This window comes from Gracilinanus agilis, chromosome 2 (genome assembly GCF_016433145.1).
Source record: "Gracilinanus agilis isolate LMUSP501 chromosome 2, AgileGrace, whole genome shotgun sequence".
Lineage (NCBI taxonomy): Eukaryota > Metazoa > Chordata > Mammalia > Didelphimorphia > Didelphidae > Gracilinanus > Gracilinanus agilis.
In genome coordinates this window covers 216715686-216729779 of record NC_058131.1, presented here as the reverse complement: position 1 = coordinate 216729779, position 14094 = coordinate 216715686, and positions in this window count along the sequence as shown.

The window sequence follows — 14094 nt, the reverse complement described above, 5'->3', positions numbered from 1 at the left end:
CTATCTATCTATCTATCTATCTATCTATATCTATCATATCTCTGTATCTCTTTCTCTGTCTCTATCTGTCTGTCTGTCTTCTTGGTATATTAATATTTGTAACAAAATATGAAAAAGCATCCCTGAGCTATAGCTATCTGTCTATCTATCTGTCTGTATCTGTCTGTCTATCTATCTGTCCATCTATCTATCCATCTATCTGTGTATCTGCATATCTGTCTGCCCATCTGTCCATCTATCCATCCATCCATCCATCCATCCATCCATCCATCTAATCTATCATCTAGCTATTTCTCTATCTGTTTGTCTGTCTGTCTGCCTGTCCATCTGTCTGTCCATCCATCCAACCACCTATCTCATCTACTTAATCTATCTGCCTGTCTATCTATCTATATATCCCCTGAGGACACACACACACACACACACACACACACACACACACACACACACGTGCGCAAGCATGCGAGGTGCATGCAAGGGACAAATAAGTGACTCAATTGATAATGTTAAAATTTAAAGTTAGGAATACATGAATTCCTATCCTTCTTAAGACATTAACTAGACCTGTGATCCTTGAAAAATCACAACCTTTTGTCCCCCACAGTTTCTTCATACATAAAATGAGAACAATATGCATTTAGCTTCCAGAGTTGTTGTGGAGATCAAATGAAATAAGATTGTAAAGTATTTTGCAAGCTTGGAAGAACAAGTTAAATGCTAATTTTCCTCTTCATCATCATCATCATTATTATTTTTATTATCAACCTCTTGTCTCTTTCCTTAGAATGCGATATTATTGAGAGTAGGGAAAGTTTCATCCTTGGTATTTGTTTCCCTAGTGCTTACTACAATATTTAACACAGAGCAGATGCTTAATGAATGTTTGTTGAATGATTGATACTCATGTTAACTTGGACTATAGTGATTTCATTTCTTTAGGCCTCAATTTCCTCTTTTGTGAAATTGGGTGGGGGTGAGGGTAAAGAGTTGGACTAGGCAAACTCTATGGCCCTTATAGTTCTAAATTCTATAAGAATATTCACCAGAACCTAAATGGTACTTTTTTTTTGCTTGAAAAGAGTCATAAACTATATTCATGCTTTTTAACTATAAATCCTGTTCCCCAAAAGCACAGCCTCTGAAGAGAATAAAAAATGGTTTTCCCTCTTTGACTTCTGGCTTCCTACCATCTAGCCTGTCGGTAGAGGACAATTTATGGTCTGAGCTATGAAGATGCTCTGAACAGGACCTGCCATGGTGCCTCCAGAGGATCCAGATTTTGGTTTAAATCACAGCTTGTGGTTTGGAAATAGGACACTATGAACCAAAAGCCTCTTCCCAAGGTTCCCTTTAGGCTAAGAAGCCTATGTGTGCTAAGACTCAGCCTATGGCAAATCTCAACTTCTAAATTATAATGCCTGGAGAATTTGAGACACTGTGATTAAAAACTGAAGAATCTTCAAAGGTACAGAAGTACACAAAGGTCTGCTCTGTTAGCTTCTCCAAATTATGAAATGAGCAGCCTCAAATGGTCTTTGCTATACTTTTGACATAAGCTCTTATCATGCTCAGCTCATCCTAAATCCCACTGAGCTTGGCCACAGTTCTCTCTCAGAGTTGAGGACTCAGGGGAAGGGGATTGGGGTATGTGACTTTTTAATACCAAAGTCTCTAGTCTCAAAAAGTGCACCTTCTTGCCCAAGATTATCATTTAAGAATCTGTTTAGTCAGTTAATCTTAAGTAGCTTTTATAAAAGGGCGTTTACTGAGATAGTTCAGCAATTATACCTGGTAAAAAATAATTATTCCCCTCAAAGTCTTTAAAATATGTTCCCTTAAATACAGTTAAATTCTGGGGGTGAGTGGGTTCAAGCTAGGACATCACATGTGACAAAGGGGTAACTCATAGATTCTATTTCTCTTTTTTCCATTTTCACAATGCTCAGTAAATACCCTTAACCAGAGTGAATCTACATCAAGTCTGTCTTTGGCCCCTGACACAAAGACTGCTGATAATTGCAGTTTTCCCAGAGGGATAATGCTAGGATGCTGATGGGAAGAGGGGAAATCCAAAGAGTCCCAGACCTTTTGAAGCTCAAAATGCACTTTTCCTGCCAAGGAGGTAGGGGAGAAATCCTAGCCAAGACTATAGATGAGGCTCTTCTTTACCACCTCCAACTCCAGACAGTGTCCCTCCCCCCAGGATTTTAGCTAAAACACTGTGCTTGCTAAAATTTCTAGAATCTTCTTTCTTCTACCTAACAATACTTTCATAAAGGGTAGAGCAAGCATGACAATAATGTATGATGATAAACTGAGTGAATAAACTATTATTAGCAAAGCAAGCATCCAGGACAACTGCAAGGAACTTGTGATGAAAAAAGCTATCCACTGCCATAGAAGGAAATGAATGTGTTTGAATGCAGATGGAAGCATACATTCTTCACCTTATTGTAAGCAATATGTGCCTTCTTTCACAACATGATGAACATAGAAATATGTATTGTATGATAACACATGTACAGTCCAATCAATACAGCTTATATCAACCTACATCATCGACCTGCCACCTTGGGGACTGTGGAGGGTTGGAGGGAAAGAGAGGGCATAGATCAGAAAACATCAGAAAACATTTATTAAAAATTGTATCAATATGTAAAAATATTAAAAACAAAAAATAAGTACAAGATGGGTGAGTTTTGGCTAGATGGATATTTGTCCAAGAAAGAACAGGCGTTTTGAATGGAGCTAAACTCAATATAAGTCAACAGTATAATATGGAAGCTTCAAAAATATACTCATAGACTTCTTTGGAGAGGAAAACTTCCCCAGGCCCTTTTAATTCTAATGCCTTCTTTCTGTTATTTTCTCTAATTTATCCTAGTTAAATTATCTAATTTATTTTTATTTTATTTTTTAGACATCTGTTTGCATGTTTTCTCCTCTATTAGACTGTAAGTTCCTTGAGGGAAGGAGCTGTCTTTTGTCCCTTTTTGTATCCTCAGTTCTTTTTAAGTGCCTGGAACATAATAGGTACCACAAAAATGTTTATTGATTGTTTGGTTAGTACACTGGCATGGTCATACCACATCTAGAATATTATATTCAACTTAGAGAACTACTTTTTAGGAAAGATATTGATGAGATAGAGAAAATTTGAGGCAAGGAGGTAGGGGCAATTTTGATGGGAAAAGACCTTAATAGAATTCTACATGTGGACCAGTTGAAGGAACTTTGGATGTTTACATGGGAGAAGAGAAAGTTGTACAATGATAAGATAATTATCTTCAAGGAAAAGGACTGTGATGGGGAAAATGGATTAGATTTCATGTGCATGGCCACAAGAGGACAGAAGCAGAAATAATGAATGAAACTTGAGAAGAGCTGTACTTAAGAAAGATAATTTTAATAATCATAGCCACATACAAATGGAATGGATTTCATTGGGTTGGGGGAACAGTCAGGTACAGGGTTGGTGCATCTCTCTCACTAGAATTCATTGAGAAAAGACTCTATGACCATTTATTGGGTATGCTGGTAAAGAAATATTTCTTACATAGGCTAGAATCAATGCTTCTTAGGCCCTTCCAACACCAAGATTTCATGATTCTTTAATCAAATTATATTATTATATTTTTGGGTTTATAGATTCATTTCTCTTTTTCTCTTTTTATGTTAGGACATAAAAGGAATGTGCTAACTGAGAGCTAAAGCCCTTGGCTCAGATTACATTGCCCTATCCTTAGAAAGGTGGCAATACTACCATAAATAAATTAAATCTTATCCAGGAATCTCTAAGTGCTTGAGCTCACAATACAGCCAATACATGAGGCAAATGGACAGTTTGCCAGAAACAGCCACAGTGTTAGTCAAGTTAACTTTGTTTTAAAAATATTTACCAGTCAAGGGAGTGTTACAATAACCTAAAGAGAGGGGGTGGAACCAAGATGGAGGAGTATCTAGGGCAACAGCTCACTGTTTCACCACAAAAATCCTCTCAGACCAAGAGTAAAACATTACCATAAAATGAATATAGAAGTGAAAGAACCAACAGAGACAGAGGGAAACAACCTTAAAAAAACCCAAAAGGTAGGAGAGATCATCTGGGGAACAGAGGTGAGAGGGTAGTGGAGCTAGCAGGGGGCATAGCAGCAAGTGAAGAGGAAGCCAAGAACAAACCACACCCCCACTGCCCCACACATGTGCTACCATAGGTTCTGAACTTACAGCTAAGCTAAATCCGATCCTGAGATCCTGCTGGGCAAAAAGAGGTCTAAGCCAACTAACACCCCTTGAAATTCCAAACCTGTGGAGAAGTCCAGAGTCCCAGCCAAGGGCAATCTGGGTCAAAGGGGGCTTATCCACATGGGCCCAGAGTGAAGTCAGGAATCCCAGTCTAGCCTTGGGGTGAGGACACAGTTCTTAGGGGGAGCTTCCCTAGGACCTCTTTGCCCAAAACTAAGGATGGAGCTCCAGGACAGGGCAATCAAGAGTATGCCTGATTGAATAAAGAACACCTTGAGATGAAAAAAAATGTGAGCCTAAGCCTGGGGCTAGAATCTGATCAACACCTGACCTAATCAAGTTCAGACTAAGATCAAAAGCTTACACCCAAGCCTGAGGAAAGTCTTTGAGTTATCAGCATCTCAAGGGTCAATTGAATCAGCATGGGGAGGGGACTCTCAGAGCTCTCAGCTCTCAGACCATCTGGTAAACTAGTAACAAACAAGAAAATAAGCTGAAAATAACATTAAGGAAGGACCAAAGTTTAAGAGGGTACCCCAACTCTCTAGAAAATATAGCCTACCTATAATTAGATAGGAAAAATGACAAAAAAATCAAAAAAGCACCTAACATTGAAGACTTTTTATGGAGACAAAGAACAAGGTGCAGACACAGAAAGGTACAGTGCAAGCAAAGGAAACACACTGAAAATCCAAAAGAAAAATATGGATTGGACACAAGATTCTGGAAGAGCTCAAAAAAGACTTAAAAACCCAATTATAGAGGAAGGGTGGGGGAAAGAAATGAAAGTGACACAAGACAAAATGGGCCAATTGAAAAAGGAGAACCAAAAACTGAAAGAGGAAACCAGGTTTAAAAATCAGAACTGACCAGCTAGACTCTAAAGATTTCATGGGAAATCAAGAAACAATAAAGTAGAATCAAATGAATGAGAAAAGAGGAAAACATCAAATATCTTATTGAAAAAATAGCTGACCTAGAAAACAGGTCCAGAAGAGGCAATCTGAGAAATTATTGGATTACCTGAAAGTCATGATGAAGAAAAAACCTTGGATCTTATATTATGAGAAATTATCAAAGAAAACTGCCCAGAGATCCTTGAATAAGAAAATAAAATTGAAATAGAAATAATGCACAGATCACCTCCAGAAAGAAATTCTCAATTGACAACTTCTAGGAATGTAATAGCCAAATTCAACAGCCACCAAGCCAAAGGAAGAAAGTACTTCAAGCAGCCAGGAAGAAAGTATTCAAATACTATGGAGCTACAATCAGGATCACTCAGAACCTAGCAGCTTCTGTAGAAGGATCAGAAGACATGGAATATAATATTCAGAAAGGCCAGAGATTTGGGTTTACAATCCAGAGTCACAAATCAATAAAAATTGAGTATACTCTTTCAGGGGTAAAAATGGTTATTCAATAAGATAGAAGATTTCTAAGCATTCCTAAGGAATAAGCCAGAACTAAACAAAAAATTTGAAGGCACAAATATGAGATACAAGAGAAGTCCAGAAAGGTAAATAAGAAAGAGAAAATTTAAAGGACTCATTAAGGTAAAAACATCTATATGTCTACACGGAAAGAAGATTTCTATAATTCTCAAAAATTACTCACAGTAGTAGAGAAGATAGGAGGAATTTACTCAGAAAGAGGGTGGGAAAGTTAGCTGATTATGATAATATCATGTATATGATGATATATGATGATATGTATATGTAAATGTAATGATATGGAACAATATGTAGGTATATGATATATATGTATATGAATGACATGTTGCACTGGGAGAAAAGGGAAGGGAGAGAAAGAATGGGATAAATTATATTACATAAAGAGGTGAGAAAAATCAATACAGAGAGGGGAGGATAAGGGTGATGATAGGTAATGCTTAAACTTTACTCTCTTTGTAATTGGATCAGAGATGTGAAAATGAGTATATTCACTAGGACGTAGCATTCTATCTTACCCTACAGGGAAGTAGAAGGGGAACAAGACAAGGACAGTGGGGAATAATTGAAGGGAGAAGGAAATGGGGGAAAATGACAAAAAGACAAACACTGGTGAGGAAAAACAGAGTGAAAGAGAATAGAGCAGGATCCAAAGGGGATAATACAATGGAGGGCAATTCTCAGTTAGTAATTGTAACTTTAAATGTGAATGAGATGAACTCACCCATTAAAGTGAAGCAAATAGCAGATTGGGTTGAAAAACAGAATCCTACTATATATTGTTTACAAGAAATACATTTGAGGCAAGATGACACACACAGATTCAAGGTAAAAGGCTGGAGCAGAATATATTATGCATCTTCTAAAATAAAAATAACCAAGAGTAGCAATCATGATACCAGACAAAGCCAAAGTAGAAATCGATCTGATTAAAAGAGATAAGGAAGGAAATTATATTTTTCTAAAAGGTACTATAAAAAAATTAAGTAATAGCATTACAAAATATTTAAGCACCAAATGATATAGCATCTAGATTTCTAAAGGAAAAATTGAAGGAGCTCAAGGAGGAGATTGATAGTAAGATCATACTAGTGGGAGATCTTAAACTTCCCCTTTCAGAACTAGATAAATTGAACCAAAAAATAAATGAGAAAGAAGTAAGGGAAGTAAATGAAATGCTAGAAAATTTAGAGTGAACAGGGATAAAAGGAATATACCTTCTTCTCAGCAGTATATAGTATATATACAAAGACTGACCATGTAGTAGGGCATAGAAATATTGCAAACAAATGCAGAAATGCAGAAATAATAAATGGTACTTTTCCAAATCACAATGTGGTAAAAATTATATTTAACAAGTGTCCACGGAAAGGCAAATTTTAAATTAATTGATAACCAAATAATCTAAATTTTCAAAACAAGTGGGTCAAAGAAGAAATCATAAGAAATAATTACAGACTTCATTAAAGAGAATAACAATGAGGAGACATCATACCAAAACCTATGGAATACAGTCAAAGCAGTACTCAGGGGAAATTATATTGCTGAGTGCATATATCAAGAAAATAGAGAGGGCAGAGATCAATGAATTGGGCTTGCAACTTAAAAAATTAGAAAGAGAACAAATTAAAAATTCCCAGAAAAAAAACAAATTTGAAATCCTAAAAATTAGAGAAATTAATCAAATTGAAAATAAAAGAACTATTGAACTAATCAATAAGACTAGGAGCTGGTACTTTGAAAAAAACAAAATAAAATAGATAAAGTACTAGTCAATCTAATAAAAAAGAAAGAAAAAATAAAATTAACAGTTTCAAAGATGAAAGAGGTAATCTCACCTCTAATGAAGAGAAAATTAAGGCAATTATTAAGAGCTACTTTGCTCAATTATATGGCAATAAATATGACAATCTAGGTGAAATGGGTATATATTTACAAAAATATAAATTTCCTAGATTAACAAAAGAGGAAATAGAATTCTTAAACAATCCCATCTCAGAAGCCATCAAGGAACTTCCTAAGACAAAATTGTCAGGGCCAAATGAATTCTCAAGTGAATTCTATCAAACCTTCAAAGAACAAATAGTCCCAATACTATACAAATTATTTGACATAATAAGCAAAGAAGGAGTTTTACCAAATTTCTTTTATGACACTAATATGGTACTGATTCCAAAGCCAGGCAGACCAAAAACCAAGAGAAAAAAAAAAAAACTACAAACCAATCACCTTAATGAATATAGTTGCAAAAATCTTAAATAGAATACTAGCAAAAAGATTCCAGCAAATGATCATGAGGATTATCCACTATGATCAGTTAGGATTTATCAAACCAACAAAAATCACGTGATTATCTCAATAGACACAGAAAAAGCCTTTGACAAAATACAACACCCATTCCTATTGAAAACACAAGAAAGTATAGGAATAGAAGGGCCATTTCTCAAAATAATAAACAGTATATATTTAAAACTATCAGGAAGTATCATCTACAATGGGGACAAGTTAGAAGCCTTCCTGAATATCAGGAGTGAACCAAGGATGCCCATTATCACCTCTTTTATTCAATATTGTACTAGAAACTCTAGCAGTAGCAATTAGTGAAGAAAAAGAAATTGAAGGAATTAAAGTAGGCAATGCAGAGGCTAAACTACCACTCTTTGCAGAAGATGTGATGGTGTACTTAAAGAACCCCAGAAAATCAACTAAAAGGCTAATGGAAATAACTAACAACTTTAGTAAAGTTACAGGATACAGAATAAACCCACATAAGTCATCAGCATTTCTATGTATTTCCACCAAAACTCAGAAGCAGGAGTTAGAAAGAGAAACTCTATTTAAAAATCACTCTAGACCAGCAATGGGCAAACTTTTTAAGGAGGAGGCCAAAGGAGAGGAAATGCTCATCTGTCAGTCTCTTTCTAAGACAGCTTCTTCAAAGTTTCATTGTATTACATCCTACTCATTGTAAACATCATATTCAGGGGCTACATCTTTCCTATGGGCTGTAGTTTGCCTATCACTGCTCTAGCTAACATAAAATATTTAGGAATCTATCTGCCAAGACAAACAAAGGAATTATATGAATACAATTACAAAACAGTTTTTACAGAATTAAAACTAGATCAAAATAATTGGCAAAACATTAATTGCTCCTGGGTAGGAGGAGCTAATATAATAAAAATGACAATCCTACTGAAATTAATCTAATTATTCAGTGCCATGCATAACAAACTACCAAAAAAACTTTTTTTTATAGAATTAGAAAAATTTATAACAAAGTTCATCTGGAAGAACAAAAGATCAAGAATATCAGGGGAAAATAATGGAAAAAAATATGAAGGATGGAGGCCTAATAGTACCAGATCTTAAACTGTGCTATAAAGTAGTGGTCATCAAAACAATATGGCACTGGCTAAGAGATAGAGAGGAGGATCAATGGAATAGACTAGGGAAAAATGACCTTAGTAAGCTAGTATTTGATAAACCCAAAGATCCCAGCTTTTGGGATAAGAACTTACTATTTGACAAAAACTGCTGGAAAAATTGGAAAACAGTATGGGAGAGATTAGGTTTATATCCCCATCTAATAACCTATGCCACAATAAATTCAAAATGGGTAAATGATTTAAATATAATGAATGAAATCATAAATTAATTAGGTGAACATAGATTAGTATACTTGTCAGATCTGTGGGAAAGGAAGAAATTGAAAATTAAGCAAGAGATAGAGAACACTGCAAAATGTAAAATGAATGACTTTGATTATATCAAATTAAAAAGGTTTTGTACAAACAAAACTAATGTAACCAAAATTAGAAGGAAAACAACAAACTGGGAGAATATTTTTTTATAACAAAACTCTTTGACAAATGTTTAATTTCCCAGATATATAAGGAACTAAGTCAAATTTACAAAAATCAAGCCATTCCCCAATCAACAAATGGTCAAGGGACATAATAGGCAGTTTTCACATGATGAAGTCAAAACTATCAATAAGCACATGAAAAAGTCTTCTAAATCCCTCCTGATTAGAGAAATTCAACTTAAAACTAATGTACCACCTCACACCTAGCAGATTGGCCAATATGACAGCAAAGAAAAGTGATAAATGTTGGAGGCAATGTGGCAAAATTCAGACACTGATACACTGCTGGTGGAGTTGTGAATTGGTCCAACCATTCTGGAGGGCAATTTGGAACTATGTGCAAAGGGCTTTGAATGAATACCTGCCCTTTGACCCAGCCATACCACTGCTGGGTTTGTACCCCAAAGAGATAATAAGGAAAAAGATTTGTATATAGTTGAACTCTTTGTGATGGCAAAATATTGGAAAAAGAGGGAGTGTCCATCAATTGGGGAATGGATGACTAAATTGTGTATATATGTTGGTGATGGAATGATATTGTGCTGAAAGAAATAAAGAAATGGAGGAATTCCATGTGAACTGGAAAGACCTCTAGAAATTGATGCAGAGTGAAAGGATCATAACCAGAAGAACATCGTACACATAGACTGATACACTGTGGCACAATCCAATGCAATGGTCCTTTCTACCAGTAGCAATGCAATGACCCAGGACAATTCAGAGGAACTTGTGAGAAAGAACACTCTCTAAATCCAGAGAAAGAACTGTGGAACCAGATGCATTAGAAAAATATATACTCAATCACATAGTGCGATAGGGATGTGATTAGGGTTTTGATGTTAAAAGATCACTCTACTACAAATAAAAATAACAGAAATATGTTTTGAACTAGGATACATGTATAAGTCTGTGGAACTGCTTGTCAGGTTTGGGAGGGGGGAACATAGAGCAGGGGAAGGTGGGGATTATGAATCATGTGACCATGGGAAAATATTTGAAATAAAAATTAAAAAACTATATTCTAAAGAGATGGTGTTATTCTATTTATGCCTGTCCTAAGTAAAAACAACAATGTTTTCATATAGCTGGTCTACCTTCTAAAGAAGGTGGAAGGACTGCAAAGACACAGGTCATAGATCAATAATTGACATGAAACTTAGAGGTAATTTGGTCTAATCTTCTCATTTTATAGATGTGAAAACTCAGTCCCTAAGAGATGCCCAAGGGTACAGAGGTAAAAAACACTTTGAATAATTGCTACATAATAATAATAATAATAATAATAATAATAATAATAATAATAATAATAATAAACTAGGTCTCAATTTGAATTAATAGTTTTCTACTATTCTAAACTGCATCTACATTTCTGCTGTCCGGGTTAGAAGGAAGAAGACAATAAATATGGAAGAAATGTTTCTAGTAGAAAACAAAAAGATAATAAGTTCTAACCCAACTATTGATATCCAGAAGAGAATTCTAACCTACATTAGATAATATCACAGAATGGAGGAATACGTTGAAGGGAATAAGTACCACAGACTATTTAGAACTACATAATAGATATGAGGCTTTTCTTGCAAAAGGAACTGGAGAGCCAGACTTTTTCAGGAGAAATTATCTTCTTGCCCTTTATGGAATAATGATATTGATCCAGAGATGCCGCCACTTAAAATACTATCTAGTAATAGTCAGAGCAGAAAAAAGAGACAAGGAGAAGTGGTTGGTGACTCCCTTTGGTTAGTGACTCCCTTTTGATGAGTCCGAAGGCAGAAATGTATTAATCTAACATAAACAATGGAGAGATCTACTATCTTCTAAGAACATGTACTTAGGACATGACAGAAAACTTCCCCAAAATTATTAATTCTGAAAATGACTATTCATTTATGATGAGTTATATGGGGATAAATGATACCACTAGGAAAAACCTAAGAATTCTTGTCAAGGATTATGAATTTCTAGGTAAAAACCTGAAGAAACTAGGGCATAAACAATATTTTCTTCATTACTGCTTATAGAAAGAATAGGATTCAGAAGAAAAGGATGATGTAGGAGGTGAATAGGTGGCTAAGCAGATGCTGTCTTAGAATGTGACTTGGATTTGTCGATCAGAGCTTAAAATATAGAAGTGAAGGTCTTCAGACCAGGATTGAAGTATAAGTAACAAGGCCATACACACTCAAACTCCAGCCTCATGGAATCTAGTGAAGCAATTTAAAAAAGCTTTAATAAAAATAAGGGGACACATTACAATTTAAATCTGCTAAGCCTTCCTGACACCAAAAAGAGTAGCCATCAAAGGAAGAATATCAAATAGAGAACCAATTATCAGTAGGAGGTATCTAAAAATAGTGTCTACAATAAAAAACCAAGCTTAAAATGTCTCTGTACACATACAAAAAATATGGGGAAAGACCATAATGAATTTTAGAGATCCTAAGGTGAGAGAAAGTTTTGACCTTACATATATTATTTAGACTGGTTGGAACAAAAGTCATAACTGGAATATGACTCTGAAAGTGATTACCTTATGTTTGGATGATGACACTGACCTGGTGTATATTCGGTGGTGCTGCAAAAATAGCAATAATCTATACCTGGTTCACTGCCATGATTTCTGCAACAGTAATTAATTAACCAAATAGGGATCATGGTATATAATTTAGTCACCAAGTGGAGAAAACCTCAAGGCATCATCCAAGACATCTATGTTTTTATAGAACTCACAGTATTTCCGTTGCTCATTAGAGTATCTCTACTACTTACCCAAATATGTTCAACCTACATACCTTTTTGATCTATCCCCCTCCTATAACTTTAGCCTTATAGTGCTGGTGTTGAAATACCAGTCATATTCAAAATTAATCATAGAATAAATTGAATATTGCCCTGAGAAGGAGAATTAACGGAAATTTTTGCTTGGCTCAGGTCTTTCTCCATATTTGGGAACCCAGTTGTCAACTAATCTTATTCATAAGGCAAAGATACTTGAATTTTTAAGTGACTCCATGATATTTTTGTTTTATTTTAAAGAATCTATCACATTATCAAAACAAGAAACTAATTTATCACTAATTTAATTCAATTTTCCCTACCAGCCTAGTTTCTCTTGAGGTACAGAGAGAAGCATTACAAGAAGATATAATGTGAAGAGGAACCAGTATAATTTGCTTTCAAGTGTGATAATGAGATTAAATCTACCCTGCCCATCTTTAGATATAATCACCAAAGGTGAAAACATCTCCACTTAACTCACAAGTTGGGAGGTCTATAACCCACGTGTGGTAGAATGAGTGACAAATCAGAATTTAATGACTGCCTCCTGGGCAGTCCTATGAAAAACATCTGTTATGATTGGACATGTAAACTAAGAGGAAGGCACAGGAAGTAATGCAAAAGAAGCTCCTTTAAAAGAGAGGTCAGGTTCTGGATTAAGATGGCAGCAGAGTAAGAAGCAGCTCTTAACCTCTCCTGACCCAAACACACAAAACTCCTCAAGGGGACATAAAAACAAGTCCAGACAAAAGGAGCAAACAGAGGAGGAGAACAAACAAGCATCCGGACCCTCCTCAAATAAGGAAAACTCCTCACAAGCTATGGAAGAGTTCAAAACTGAGATTTTGAGGAAAATGGAAGAGATCTGGCAAGAAAATAACTGTTTAAAAGGTAGAATCTTGCAAATGGAAAGTGAGGCTCAGAAACCAAATGAACTGATAAGCAAATTGAACACCAGAAATGACCAGATTGAAAAGGAATACCAGAAGATTATGGCCGAAAACCAGAAGATTATAGCTGAAAACCAGAAGATTACAACCGAAAACCAGAAGATTACAGCCCAAAATCAAAAGATCATAGCTGAAAACCAAAAGATTATAGCCAAAAACCAATCCCTAAAGACTAGAATTGAGCAATTAGAAGCTAATGATCTCTCAAGACAACAAGAACAAATAAAACAAAGTCAAAAGACTGAAAAAATAGAAGGGAAACATGAAATATCTCAATGAGAGATTGACAGACCAAGAAAACCGGTCTAGAAGAGACAATTTGAGAATAATTGGTCTTCCAGAAAAACCAGAAATTAATAGAAACCTGGACTCCATACTAACAGAAATAATTCAGCAAAATTGTCCTGAAGTCCTACAACAAGAGGACAATATAGACATTGAAAGGATTCATAGAACACCTGCGACATTCAATCCAGAAAAGAAAACACCCAGAAATATAATTGCCAAATTCAAGAGTTTCCAAGCAAAAGAAAAAATCTTACAAGAAGCCAGAAAGAAATAATTCAAATATCAAGGAGCACCAATCAGGATCACACAGGATCTGGCAGGCTCCACGCTAAAAGATCGCAAGGCGTGGAATACGATATTCAGAAAGGCAAGAGAGCTGGGCCTGCAACCACGGATCAACTACCCATCAAAATTGACTATATATTTCCAGGAGAAAGTATGGGCATTCAACAAAATTGAAGAATTCGAGGTATTTGCACAGAAAAGACCAGGGCTAAATGGAAAGTTTGATATC